The following is a 13,233-nucleotide window of genomic DNA, read 5'->3' as shown; positions in this document are numbered from 1 at the left end:
AATGTCTAGTGGATCCTCCATAAATAGTAAATATTTTAAAATTTTATTTACTAATATCTCTCCTACCCAGTAGAACATAAGCCCTCAAGTCCAGGGGTCACTCTTTTTAATGGATTTAGTAACCCCAGCATTTAACACTGTGTATGGCACATAGTAAACCTTTAATAAACATCCACTAAAAAAGAATGAATGGGAGAATGAAAAAAAATGGCAGTTTCTGATTACTGGCTAAATCAGAACAAAAAAAAAATGAATTGTGGCTTTGGTTTGGAGAAGGATGAAAGGCATTTCACGCTAAAGAAAGCTTCCAGGCAATGGCAAGTGAGTGTGAGAAGCCAAGGCATTTTAAGGGAATGTAGAAAAATCAATGTACGTGAAATATAAGATTCATACACATCACTCATCCGTGAGATGTTACTTAAGACAACATATCATACAGAGCACATCTTCAATACATGTTTGATAAATGATGCTGAAAATAATCACCCTGCACTGATGAGAAAGGCTTAAGTGACCAGAGCAACTTTACAGAATTCAGTCAGGACTCTAGGGTGGGGAAGTCACAGCATGGGGTCACTTTGTGTCGTTTGCTAGGGCCCCCGAGAGGCTGACACAGCATTCCAGGCAAACAGTGGGGCCCGCCCATGCCAGGCAGTAACAAAGCAAATAAAGGTGCAAGGGTTGCTGCCGCAATAAGACTGCATTTGGGTCCTGTACAATCTTAAACACACTGTAGTTTGCTTTCTATGTCTTTAATTCTCTTGCCCTGTACAAATTGAACAAATGGAGGTGGCAATACATTGATGAGGTGCACCAAATTGCATTTTCTTCAGTGTGCTAAATTAAAATTTCTCTACCAGCAAATGAAACAAGAGGGATTTCAACCAGGCACTATCCCTGGGGGAACGAGTCATGCACACTTAGTACATCTGAGTCGGAACGTTGGAATTTGTTGTAATGTGTGGAGACAGGCAGGAGACGGGCGGCATTTCTGAAGGATGGGAGAAGATGGAAGGGGTGGAAGCAAATAAGCTGGCCCTTGCCGAACCTCTGCCATGATTCTGCTGTGACTCGTGTCTTCTACAAGAGCATTATTTGTCATTAGACCTGTCATTTATGGAGCACTGGCCAAGCGCTATGAACTATATACTAAGCACTTTACACACATTATTGAAGTTAATCTCCAAAACTGCCTTGCGAGGAATCAACTCCAGGTAACAGATAAAGAAACTTGAAATCAGATGGGCCAGTTCATTTGCCTGGTGTCACATTGCAAACTGGTGACGAACTGGGATTCTAACACTGGTCCCTAGGATTCCAGAGCCTCGGTTCTTTTTCTTTTTTTGTTTATTAATCCTTATATGTAAACTCATATTTAACAAAACAGCACATTTATATTTTCTTTCTATGCAAATCAATAAGGTTTATTTTTCAATTACCCTTTGCATTTGATATTATTGTGTATTCATTTTGGGTGTACAGCACAGTGATTAGACAATCAAATACTTTACAGAGTGGTCCCCCACTATTGCAAGTACCTACTTGGCATCATACATAATCATTAAAATATTATTTGCTGTGTTCCCTATGCTAAACTGCATATCCCCGTGGCTGTGTTGTAACCACCACTTTGTACTTCTCGACCCCTTCACCTTTTCCACCCAGTCCCCCACTGCCTCCCTTTCGGCAACCATCCGTCCATTCAACGCCTGTGTTCTAAAGCTTTCACTCTGCTGCCTTCTCTTGCAAGGCCTGGTGCGAGGCTGTGCTGTAGGGCAGAGTGAGGATTTTTCTTCAGCGATGAAGCAGACTACAGTGAGGAATTATGTGTTTGTCAATATCCTACTTTGCAACCCAGGAAATTTGAAGCAGCTTTCAAAAATACCTGCAATGAAATTGAAAACTATAAATACAGGCCAAATAGAGGAACCTGACCAGAGTAAAAAAAATACTGGAAGCTAGATATAGATGTCTAACATATAAAGGTTATTAAACTTAAGCAGCAAAATTAGTTTGAGTACCTTGTCTGATGAAGCAAAAAGGAAAACACAATTGGTTCCTTGATGTCTAATATTTATAAAGAAATATACCAATTCTTCAGTGGAAACATGTGGATAAAAGTTTATCATCCAGTAAAAGATGATAGTATAATCAACAACCATGCACTGAGGGTTTACTACATGTCAGTCATAGAGCTAGGGGCTAGGTATGTGGTGAGAAACTAAACAGGCATGACGCCTGCCTCTTACAGCCTACAGTCTAGTGAGAAGGTAGCTCTAAAACAAGCACAGTGGAAATTTCAACTATGCAAAGAGGTGTTGATACACCGAATTACCTAACTCAGTCTGAGGAGACCAGGAAAGATTTCCTAGTGGAAGTGATATTTAACTAGAGGCAGAAATTATATTTAAGCAGAGGTGGGACGATGCATATTAGTTAGGCAAGTAAAGGATAAGGACTTGGTGGCATTGGTCATTGGGCAAGGGGATGTGACTAGCAGAGAAATAGCATTTGCAAATGCCCAGAGGTATAAGAGAGCATGTTATGTTCGAGAGCCAGAGACATCCAGTGGCTGTAACAGAATAAAGGACAGAATGAGAGAGTAGACCAGGACACCCAAAACCAGAGTGTGCTGGGGTCAGTTCGTACCAGCTGGCAAGAGCCCGTTGTGCACATCTCTTCCGGCTAGGGTAGTAGCTTGAAATCAACCATCGTGGGGATATTTGTATCCCGGGAACTGACGAGCACTATGCATGCAGGACTCTTTACTTTCTCCACAAGCACTGCATGTGATTATATTTTAAAGAGGTAATCCTGCCAAAGAAGTCCCTTGGAGAGAGAATCAGCTGAAATTGAGAATCAGCTAAAATTGAGGAAATCAAAGAAGGCTTCTTGGAAGAGAGAGCATTTGGGCTGATGATAACTGTGAGCAAAATTCCAATCCAGCAGCTTGAAGACACTGAATTCAGAGATTTAGTCAGCAACCAACAAGTGGGAGAGAAGCACAAATGAGGGAGAGGCGATGTGTAGAGATGTAGTATCCTTCTTAGCTACTAGGGTAGTCCAACAGAAGTTGGTATTGGGAGATTCAGTAGGCAATTATTACTAATCGATCAGCAGTCTGATATTCCAGAAAAGGAATCTGTTCTCCTGAAAGAGGAAGCAAGACCATAAAATATCAAGCAAAAGTAAGTCCTGCAGTAATGTCAAGCTGCATAGATCATTTAGACAGGGACCCAAGGATATCTGGGGCCCACAGTGAGGGTTTCCTTCCCAAGAAAATGCAGAAACCTAATAGCTAGGCCATAAGGGGGCAACCTACTTAAATGTAGAATGCTCTCACCTCTGTTTGGCATCTCCATACTTTGTGATGTGTCAGGTAGGTTGGAGCTGAGGCTGCATGGGAGGTTTGTAAAGAGAGGCGGCAAAAGTAGGAGTAGGCGAGGATGTGGTGATGCAGGGACAGGGATGACTGAGCGAACAAAGGGCGAAGGCAGGGAAGAGCAGGGGAAAGATGCACAGCAGTTTTGCTTAAAGAAGAGTGGCAGTTCTAGGAGATAAAGTTAGAAAGGTTAATTAAGTCCAAGATGTTAAATGCCTCAGATACCTAGCTAAGATGCTTTGACTTTATATAGCAGTCAATGGGAAAGTGGGCGGGGGCGGGGGCAATGGGATTGTGCAAGTAGAACCTAGATGTGCCCAGGGCCACGCTCGGAGACTAGTCTTGTACTGATACACGTGCATGGGACTGGACAGGAGAGAAGCTGGGGGCCATGCGTTCTTACAGAACTCAAGCAGCACTACAGTATCAGAGTGCATTTCTTTTTTTATTTCTTTTTAAAATATTTTATTTATTTATTTTTAGAGAGAGGGAAAGGGAGGGAGAAAGAGGGGGAGTGAAACATCAATGTGTGGTTGCCTCCCATGCACCCCCCTACTGGGGACATGGCCTGCATCCCAGGCATGTGCCCTAACTGGGAATCGAACCTGTGATGCTTTGGTTTGCAGACCTGTGCTCAATCTACTGAGCTATACCACCCAGGGCAGGGTGTACTTCTACAAAGTAAGGAAAACAGCATTTGAGCTTGGTGAGCATCATTCCTCACTACTTTAAGATCTTTTGCTCTTCTCATATATCCTTCCTCTGTCTCAATCCACCTATCACTTTCTTGAAAGCCTTCTTTCTTTCTTTCATATGATTGTTGTATGAGAAACTCATGCATTAGGGAGTTTGACTGTCTTATAGTTTCCCTCAAAATGTTAAGTTCTGTGCTATGTAATGTGACCATGGTCTTTTCCAAAACGCATATACTGTTTTTCTGTGTTTTCCTCTCTTAAACTGAGACAAAACATCGGCAATAAGGTTGTTAGTTTGACAAGGAGCCCTCTTATTCCTTCTAAATGGCTACACGAGATGTCCTATTACGATTACAGAGAAATAGCACAGAAGCAACTTGACCTCAGAGCTCCATCCTTGGCATACTTAGATGTCATCACTATGGAGATAAATACTCTCAAAACCAAGCATTCATGGTGTCAACAGATGGGTTTTGGCATCAATTCAATGCCAACAGGAATCCCCAATATGGGGTGCATGGAAGGAGGAAACTTTATTCAGTGCCAAACACCTCAATTGTGAAAATGACATGGCTATGAGACAGCCCCGGGAACAGAACCCTCTCATGTTAGAGAGCTCTGCTCTGTTCCTTGCTGGTTTGCGCTGCTCTGGCAAAAAGACCTCTTCCATGTTTCAGTTCCACTGGGAAAATGCAATCTTTGATGGAAAAAAGAAAGTGTGCTCTCAGGGCCAGAGGGAAGCTTGCTTTTATATATAGAAAGAAGGCATAGCCCCTGGTCCCTGATTCGTTTATCTTCATGCAAATGAGGACTTCAAATCCTTGCAGTTTTATTGGTCCAAACAGCACTTTCTTGATTGATCAGAATGGAGCTGCTCTGGTTGGTTGGTGCTGCACAGCTTTGATTGGATGGTGAAAGCCTCGATCCTGTTGGTTACGAGAGGACTCCAGTAACTCCTTTATAAGGGCTGGCTCAGATGACAGAAACATGGTGCAAACAGGCAGTTCAGTGCAGAGGCAGAGGGTTCAGGGCAAACTTCTCCCTGAAGTGCAGTTTGCATGAGAGACCCCTGTGTAAAAATGGCTGCGAGGCTCTGGGGTATTTTTTTGGTTGTTGTTTGTTTGTTTTCATTTGAGCCCAGTTAGTCACCAGGAGCCCTTCTTAGTAGATGTCTTTTTTCTCAGGGTTCCCAATGAGTATAGTAATATTCCTGCATTTGAGTCAGAAGATCTGGATTTAAATTTTGGCCCTGCCACTTTGTAGTCTGTGATTTTATACAAGCCTTATAGCTACTTTGAGCCTCCGTTTGTGCCTCTTTAAAATGGGATGAATAGCTCTGCCTGGCCTGAGAGAGTTATTGTGAGGATCAAATGAGGTAACACACAAGAAAGCTCTTTTTCAAAACTGCAAAATGCTGCTCAAATGACAAGAAGCAATTCCGTCATCGGTGGCTCCTTTTCTTTGGGAGTTCCCATGTACGTTCAAGACCAAATGAGAAGCCTCGATCCACACAGTGTATGTTTACAGACACTGGAGGGGCCGGCTGACCTTGTAGACCTCAGAGAAACCACAATCTTCCTCTCTTCCTGGTACAGACTTTCTCTCCCACTTGAAAGGTGAGTTTCAAGGCAGAGATAAGGAAAGCGGCCTCAGGTAATAAACCCCCCTCCTTGCCCCCACTTGCCTGACTCAAGTTGTAGATGGCTAAGGAAGTGACTTCCCTGGCCCTGGGAGCTCTCCCCTCAGCCACTGCTGGCTCTGCCTTTTGCAACCTCATCCTTGGAGGCTGAGAAAGGGAAAGGGTGCAGCCTCTGCAGCCTCCTGTCTGGTTGGATCCAGGAAGGATATTGTAAGCTCTTCTTCCAAGACTAGGCATCTCTTTCAGAAGATCTGAGGAGACATTTATCTTCCTGACACACCAATCTGTCAGCCACAGATGAAGATAAGGAGATAATGAGCAGAAAGGGAAGGGAATGCATCCAATCTGATGGGCAGGGAGTATGTTCTGGGGGTCATGGCATCCTCCCCATGCTTGAGAAAGAAGGACAGCTTACACAACACTCATGGAGGTGGAGGGAAACATGGCAGGACACCTGGAAAGAGAGTCAGAAGAGCTGGATTCAAATTTCAGCCCCTTCTCAGCTGGGCAATCTCTCTGAGCTTCAGTTTTGGGTCCATGAAATGGGAATGTTACTTTCCTAACATTACACATTGGTCTGACAATTCAATGATGTAAGAGGTATAAACGCATCCCCCACTGTGCTTTCCCTGTGCTGCCATAATGCCATCCCTCTGAACTGTAACCCAGTCATTGCATCAAAACTGACCTGTCTGTGTGGTTGATAAATTTACCCACCAGTCTGGGCACCTGACCATGTTGGTGCAAATGGTGAATTTTTCACCCTTCTGATAAAATGCAGTTGCACATTGTCAATCACCTGGTATGTCTTCATTCTTTGTTCCGAAACTAAAAGGGGTTTTCCAGCATCGTGCACGTCTACACAGGATGAGAGAACAGCCCTGGAGAAGACTGAGTGGACAGGCTCCATGAACCTGACCCCCACTTCAACTAGAACAGACCCCTCACCTGTGTTACATAAGCGATTTCCTAGCAGGGTGGCTTCTGAGTAGTACAGAGTTGCTACAACGGGGGGGAAATGAAAATATTTGAAAACTACCTTGGAAATGCAGGGGTAGTGAGGGGACAACCCAGGGCAGGTCTCTCCAGAAGCTTGCCCAGAGCTTAGCATATCCAAGGTAAATGGGTTAGAAGTAGGGAGATGAATAAACAACGATTGAACAAATGTTTTAAACAGAAGACGGAGCCCACGACGGACGCAGGAAGCTCAGACATTACCGACCTGATCGCATCTCGCTGCCCCCACACATACACATCACCCGTCTCTGCCGCTCCCCCAGACGTCACTGCTGCTGTCCTGCGCATGTGGGCTCCCTGCGCCCCCACAGGAGCTGGTGAAAGGGAAGTCAAAAGCACCGGCATCCTTCAAGGAAAGCCCATTTTCTAGGTGTTATACCAGGAGAGCTTTGGAATCTCCGTGATCCCCCAGAAGACGCAGGACAATGTAAACAATGCTACCCAGCTGGGCCCAAACCCACCTTTCCCTTCGCAAATGAGCGTCAGCAGTAACAGCAACACCACCCACAACAGTGGCGTGCCGGGCTGTGCCGAGTGCTTCCCTGTGCTGTCCCTTTCCCCGTGCTGTCCCTGCAAGGCAGACATCAGCACCCTCCCTTTTACAAAGGAGAATGAACAGTGGGCTCAGAGCAGTGAAGAACCTTGCCCAAAGTCACATGCTGTTCGGTAGCAACGCTGACATTTGAGCTCAGATCTTTCTTGCACTCCCAAACCTAATGTTTCTATGTTATACTAAGCTGACTTGCTCGTTCGATATGGTGTTAGACCATCAAACAACCCTGGGTACCACTTCTCTGAGAAACGCAGTGTCACACAGGTTTCAGGCTACGGCTTCAGCCCCCTCCAGCCCCTTTCACTGACTCAGACTGGTGCCTGCATGCAGGAGTCCTTAGATTTCTGCAGTGATTCTGGTCAATGTATGATGCATTTAGTCTCTTTTGGCATAATCAGTTAAATATTGAAAATGGGACACCCCCCCCCAAAAAAAAGGAGTGAAGACTTGCATGGGTAAGTGAGTAAAGGAGAAATTAAGCGAATGAGTGATGAATGAGTCAGGCATCCTACAAAAGAGGGAAATCCAGCTGTTGAGTGAATGAATCATATAGTCGAGGCTAGAATTTAGGATGGAAACTGGAGGATTATATGATGAGCAAGAAGGGGTGGTTATAGAAGGGAGGCACAGAAATTCTCACAGGAACAATTCACAGTGGAGGACACAGGCTTGTATCATATAGAACAGGATGATGGCTGCAGAGATCCGCTCTGGGGCTGCTTTGGATGAATGTGACAGGTAAACAGACACAGGCAGAGCTTTCAACCCTGGTGGAGAAGAGCTAAGACGCCCCGCTTGGTGCCTTTGGCGCAAATCTCGCCGCAGGCTTCGCTCCAACCTGTGTCATCAGGAACAGGACCCAGGTAATGGAAGAACCACAGGTCCTGGGAAGATCAAACACACACGCTTTTATGCCTCAATTAACATTCTCCTTTTAAGGCATTCAAACACAATTTAGTCTTTCTCCACTGGGCTGGGCGAGACATAAAGACATGTGCAGGGTCTGTTTGGAACACAAAGCCACGCGTGTCTATAATTAACAGTTTCCTCCTCCTAAAAAGGAATGGGGCTTCGGTCTACAACATAGCCCGTGTGTAAGAATGGAAACCGTTCAATTTACCGGGTACTGAGTGGGCTGTCTGCCCGGGACCGTCTGTCAGAGCTTGATAAAGCTTCCCAGGCACAACAAGTTTGAGGCAAGGAATTAAGAGATAAGCGTTCTAACCAGGAAGAGGGAAGACAAGGGGCGGGGCAAAGAGAATGAAGATTCACCACGTGTGGGAAGAACATCCACTCGGAGTCAGCAAGCCTATATTTAGTTGTGTACTGGAATTGCCACTTTCTGGGTCGCCTTGGGAATTCATACAGATCCTTAATTCCTGCTTTCTTGCAAGAAGGAGATAACAAGACTGCCCCTGGGACTGTTGCATTGAATTTATATTCTTTTTTTTTTTTTTTCTGGGAAAGTGGATTTCAGTATGCTCTTCCAGGCTTACACCGATTCACTGATAAACTTCCTGTGAAACCCCGAGAAGGTAATTGTCCTTCAGACAGAGAAGTATCCTGGAGCAGAGTACTAACACTTCTTTTTTTAAGCCAGTACAATCTGCGGAATGACTTGGGGTGTCCTGGGGTGGACCCATGCTCCTCATACGGAGAACTGCGTGCCGCTTGTGACAGGGCTGACTTGGAACGAGTTGGGTTTATAAAGGAGCCTTGAAGAGTGTTAAAGCACGTATCCTAAGGAAGGGCACCGCAGAAACGAGCTGGTTCAAAGGAAAGCACTGCAGATCTGTGCACTGATTAAACACACACACACCCCAAAAACAAGCACTCCCTCCCCAAATCTCAACCTTTGTTTCAGGGAGAACTGACATAAGCTACAATGCAAAGGTGCCGTCTTGTGCTGCTGAGGGACAGGCTGATAGCTACAGTGTGTCAGGCATTTTGTCACTGCATGTCACCACTGTATTCTCCCCGCCCCCCATTCCCCCGCCCCTCCCATTCCCTGCCCCGCCCCCCCCCCCCCCCCCCCAATCCGGTTGTGAGTTAGACAGCTCAATCAGGGGCCAAAAGGCCTGGGACAAGACAGGAAAAGGGGGTTGGTTGTCAAGACTCTCCCGTCCCCACCACGTACTGGATTTCAAAACCCCCAACGGGGTTTGAACCGTCCTATTTAACTCTACAGCTATCTGTATACCGTTTCCTTCTCCAAACGGATCCTTAACTAAAACGGCATCACTGAGTTCTGAGACAGAGAGTCAGAGACAGAAAATTATATATATATCCCAAAGAAAAAACTTTCAATGCGCTCACTTCAAAGAGTCCATTCATCCCGCAATGACCAGTGGGAACTGCAGGAGTCCGACGTTTCCTTGGTAAATAAAGGGATGGGAACGGTGCGCAGGAACACCCACCAGACAGACTTCTTCCTTTTATTCTTTCTATAAACGCAGGCGAGAGCCTCAGAGGCAGGCCCTGGGGGCCACCCCGCCTCCCTGAAAAGCAGAAACTGTTCTCCAGTGCAGAGCCGAGGGAGCCCAGCCTTTCAAAGCCCCGGTTTGAAAGCGGCCGGCGTCTTGAAAGGAGGCTCAGGTGGAATTTGCTTATTGGTGCGGGCTGCACAATAGGCAGCATGCCGGCCGCATCCGGGGCCCTGCGAGCGAGCCCTGCCCTGGCAGCCCCCTTGCATCTCCGCGTACCTCCGCGCTGCCCCGCGGAGGCGCTGGGCTCCAGGCGGCCTCCAAGCCTGGATCCCGGGCATCGCCCGCCTGCATGGCACTGCCGGGGAAGAGCCCGCACTAATGAGGTCCACCAAGAGTGGTTCCTGTGGCAAGGCTGCCCTTGGGACTTCAGGGCATCGGGCTGAGTTTTCGGTTCTTCTTTCAAGGTCACTTACTTGAAAGTTTCCGTGTGAAGCTGTTGAGAAAGCCTGATAGATGTCAAGAGAAGAAAGGACAGCAAGACTTAAAAAAAATAATAATTTTTCAAAATCCCAAAACATCTAAAAAATACTTCAAGCAAAGAAAAAGAAAGATAATTTTAAAAAAAAATTGCTCAAGTAATTGAAAAGGAAACACTGAAGGTACTAAGAGGCCTCCCCCACCCCCATACCTGGCCCGTTACATTCTAACAACAGCGAGAGAGAGAGAGACTTGGGTGAAGGATTGAAGCTTTGGACTCCCAGCAATCGAGGTAACACCCAGTCCAGGGGAATTAAAAGGACATGTCACCGATGAGAACTGCAGTGGCTTCTTAGCATAAACCACATATTTCCTCTTCGGTGTACGGCCAAGTAAGTGTGAAAACTGTCCTGCTAATCACTTCCCCATATTGCTGGTGAATCTTCAAACACAGGTTTCACTTTGCTCCCACCACACAGGAAATCAGAGCTCAGAGAGGTCAGGTGAGGGTTACTGACCCAAGTTAACACCGCCTGTAGCGCCGAGGCCTGGACCCACACAGGGCCCTTCGTTTCTCAACGAAGCCCATCCTTCATCCTGCAAGTAAATAATTAACTAGGACAATAAACAAGCACGTGAAACAAGGAAGAAAACGGGGAAAGCACTGGCTGAGATCGGGCTCCAACCCAATACTCTAAATTAGAGATGCAAACCGCGATTTAGATGCCCAGCTCTGTAAACAGCATCCGTGGAGCACAAAGGCCCTGCAAGCCTCAGTGGGAGAGGGAATAAGAAATCAAACAGGGTTTCTGTGCCCTAAAACTTCATTGTTTAGTAGAGAAGTAGTATTTGCACACACACGTAGCAGAGGTAGCAAGGAGAGGAAAGAACAGGACCTCACCTTTACTAGGAGAAAGGTTGGTCAGAGTGATGGCTGGTGATTATCAAGCAGAGGCCAAAAGTGATCAATCCCGGCGCTACGGCCTCCTCTCTGTGTTGCCTTGGGCACATCATTTAACCTCTCCGTTCCTTGGTATCATGAACAATTGAGTTATTATGAATTGTAAAATAAATAATATAGATGAAATACGTAAACCAGTGCATACTCTGTTTTAACTGTTTCAAAATGTGAATTTCTGTTACTTTCTCCAAGCCCTGGTGTGAGCATTTTGCATTTATAGCCTTGTGAAGTCTCTATGACAGCGCCATGAGGTATGGGAATATGCCCTTAATTCCACAGGTGAGGAAACTGAGGCATTCAGAGTTTCTGCACCCCCCAACTCCCCCCCCCCAAGTTCACTCACCTAGTAAATAAGGACTAAACTCCAGACCCAGGTCAGTCTACTCACGTTTACTCTTTCCATAACTATTCAATATTGCCTCCCTGAACTTACACCAGGAGTGCACATTTAAGCTTGACTCAGCCACAGGGTTTTAAACACGATTTAAACATTTTCCCTGTGCTAGTCACCTGCTAAGTGTTGGGAATGCAGAGAAAGACAACACAGCTCTTAGATCCACATTCCCAAGAGAACATCCCATCTATCATATTCCTGTTGCAACTGAAGTTTGCTTGCTTGTTTGTTTGTTTGTTTTTTTAAGCATTCCAACGCTAGCGCCCACAGCTCTCCAGTGCAAGCCTTTACTTCACACGGACTCCTGTCTCAGGCTTAGTTCTTTCTCCCCCAGCCCACTCTGTCTACAAGATAAGACTGAAAAATTTGAAACTCAAGGTAGTAGTAAAACATGACCCAAAGAAAGGGCAGTTAACTCCCACAAGAAGATGTAATAGACCTCTCAACCAATACAAAGATCGTCTTACAACATCCTCATGGTTCCTGGAAACTTCTAGCGACAAGAGAGTGACTGCCTTTGGGGACAATCCCTTTCCATAGGCACACAGTTCCAAGTCCCAAGGATGTTCTAGTGTGAACCTAGCGTGTAAATTCCACCTACAATTCTAGTCTGTCCATTGGAATGAATGTACCAAATTAGCATGATTGCTCTTACCCTGGCTATTTTTTTTAAGGTGTGCCTGTCCCTTCCCCACCTTAATTTTTCATTCTTTGAAATTGGCATCTTGAAATTGCCAACATACTAGGTCCTTCCTCAGGGAATATGATTTTCAAGCATATCAACATCTCCAATCACTCTCCTGAATAGGGTCTACAACTGGTCACCGTCCATCCCAAAGTAAGAGAGGGGCAAAATTCTGGTTCCACGAGAGCTTAGTAACTAAACTTCTATTCGGCATTTTACTTTTCCACATGCTGTCTAAGTTTGCATTCGCTTTCCTCCACCTTGGGAAGGGAGGGTTTGGTGCCAGCAGCAATATTGTTAGTTCATCTGCATCTCTGCTGGGGACAGGAGGAGCAGGTAATTAATTGTTTCTCTTCTGGGCTCGGCAGCGGGCTTTCTCTGGAAAAGTTGAGCATCCCTCATCCAGCAATGGTTTCTGCAATTAAAGCTATCCACAGCCAGGAGTTTGATTAATAGCTGGGAGGTTTCTCCTTTGCTGACAAACGGAAAAAAAAAAGAGAGGGGAGAGAGAGAGAGAGAGAAATCAGATAGGGGGAAGCTGAGCGCATTTGCTTAGCACAGGGCCTGGCGAATGTTCTTTCCCAAGAAAGAGCTGCAGCACGTTCCTAGGGACTGAGGGGGTGGGAGGGGGAATCCCTTAAAAGTTTGCAAAGTAATGGATCCAAAAACAGATGTGCCTGTTCCTTGGGAGCAGAGCAGAAAGGGCTGTAATCGGCAGTCTCTGGAGCCGGAGAGGATTACTACTTACATGGCGCAGATGGGAAACTAGGGCTCAGAGAAGGGCGCTGAGTTTTCCCAAGGTCACACAACCTGCCAAAAAATCAAGGCCAGCTGTTGCCGAACTATGCATTTCCCAAAGTCATTGAGTCCCTTTGTTCCAGCTGGAAGGGGCGGGGGGGTAAGACAGTTAGGTTTGATGATCGTAATTAAACAGACTAAAGCCCAGAACTCTGCACCCCACCAGTCCAGCCCTCTCTATGCCACACCACAGCCCTCCATGGCAG

General features: G+C 45.9%; 1 long non-coding RNA gene across 1 annotated transcript; it reads right to left on the bottom strand.

The window, feature by feature from the left end:
• Positions 1 to 654: 654 nt before the first annotated feature.
• On the bottom strand, positions 655 to 10,736 carry LOC118499789. Its single transcript, XR_004902324.1, has 3 exons — positions 10,708 to 10,736; positions 9,603 to 10,218; positions 655 to 1,885 (listed from the first exon to the last, which is right to left on the bottom strand). It is a non-coding gene; the product is annotated as an uncharacterized LOC118499789 (long non-coding RNA).
• Positions 10,737 to 13,233: the final 2,497 nt, after the last annotated feature.

Source organism: Phyllostomus discolor, chromosome 3 (assembly GCF_004126475.2).
Source record: "Phyllostomus discolor isolate MPI-MPIP mPhyDis1 chromosome 3, mPhyDis1.pri.v3, whole genome shotgun sequence".
NCBI classification, from domain to species: Eukaryota; Metazoa; Chordata; class Mammalia; order Chiroptera; family Phyllostomidae; genus Phyllostomus; species Phyllostomus discolor.
This window is presented reverse-complemented; position numbering and strand designations above follow the sequence as displayed.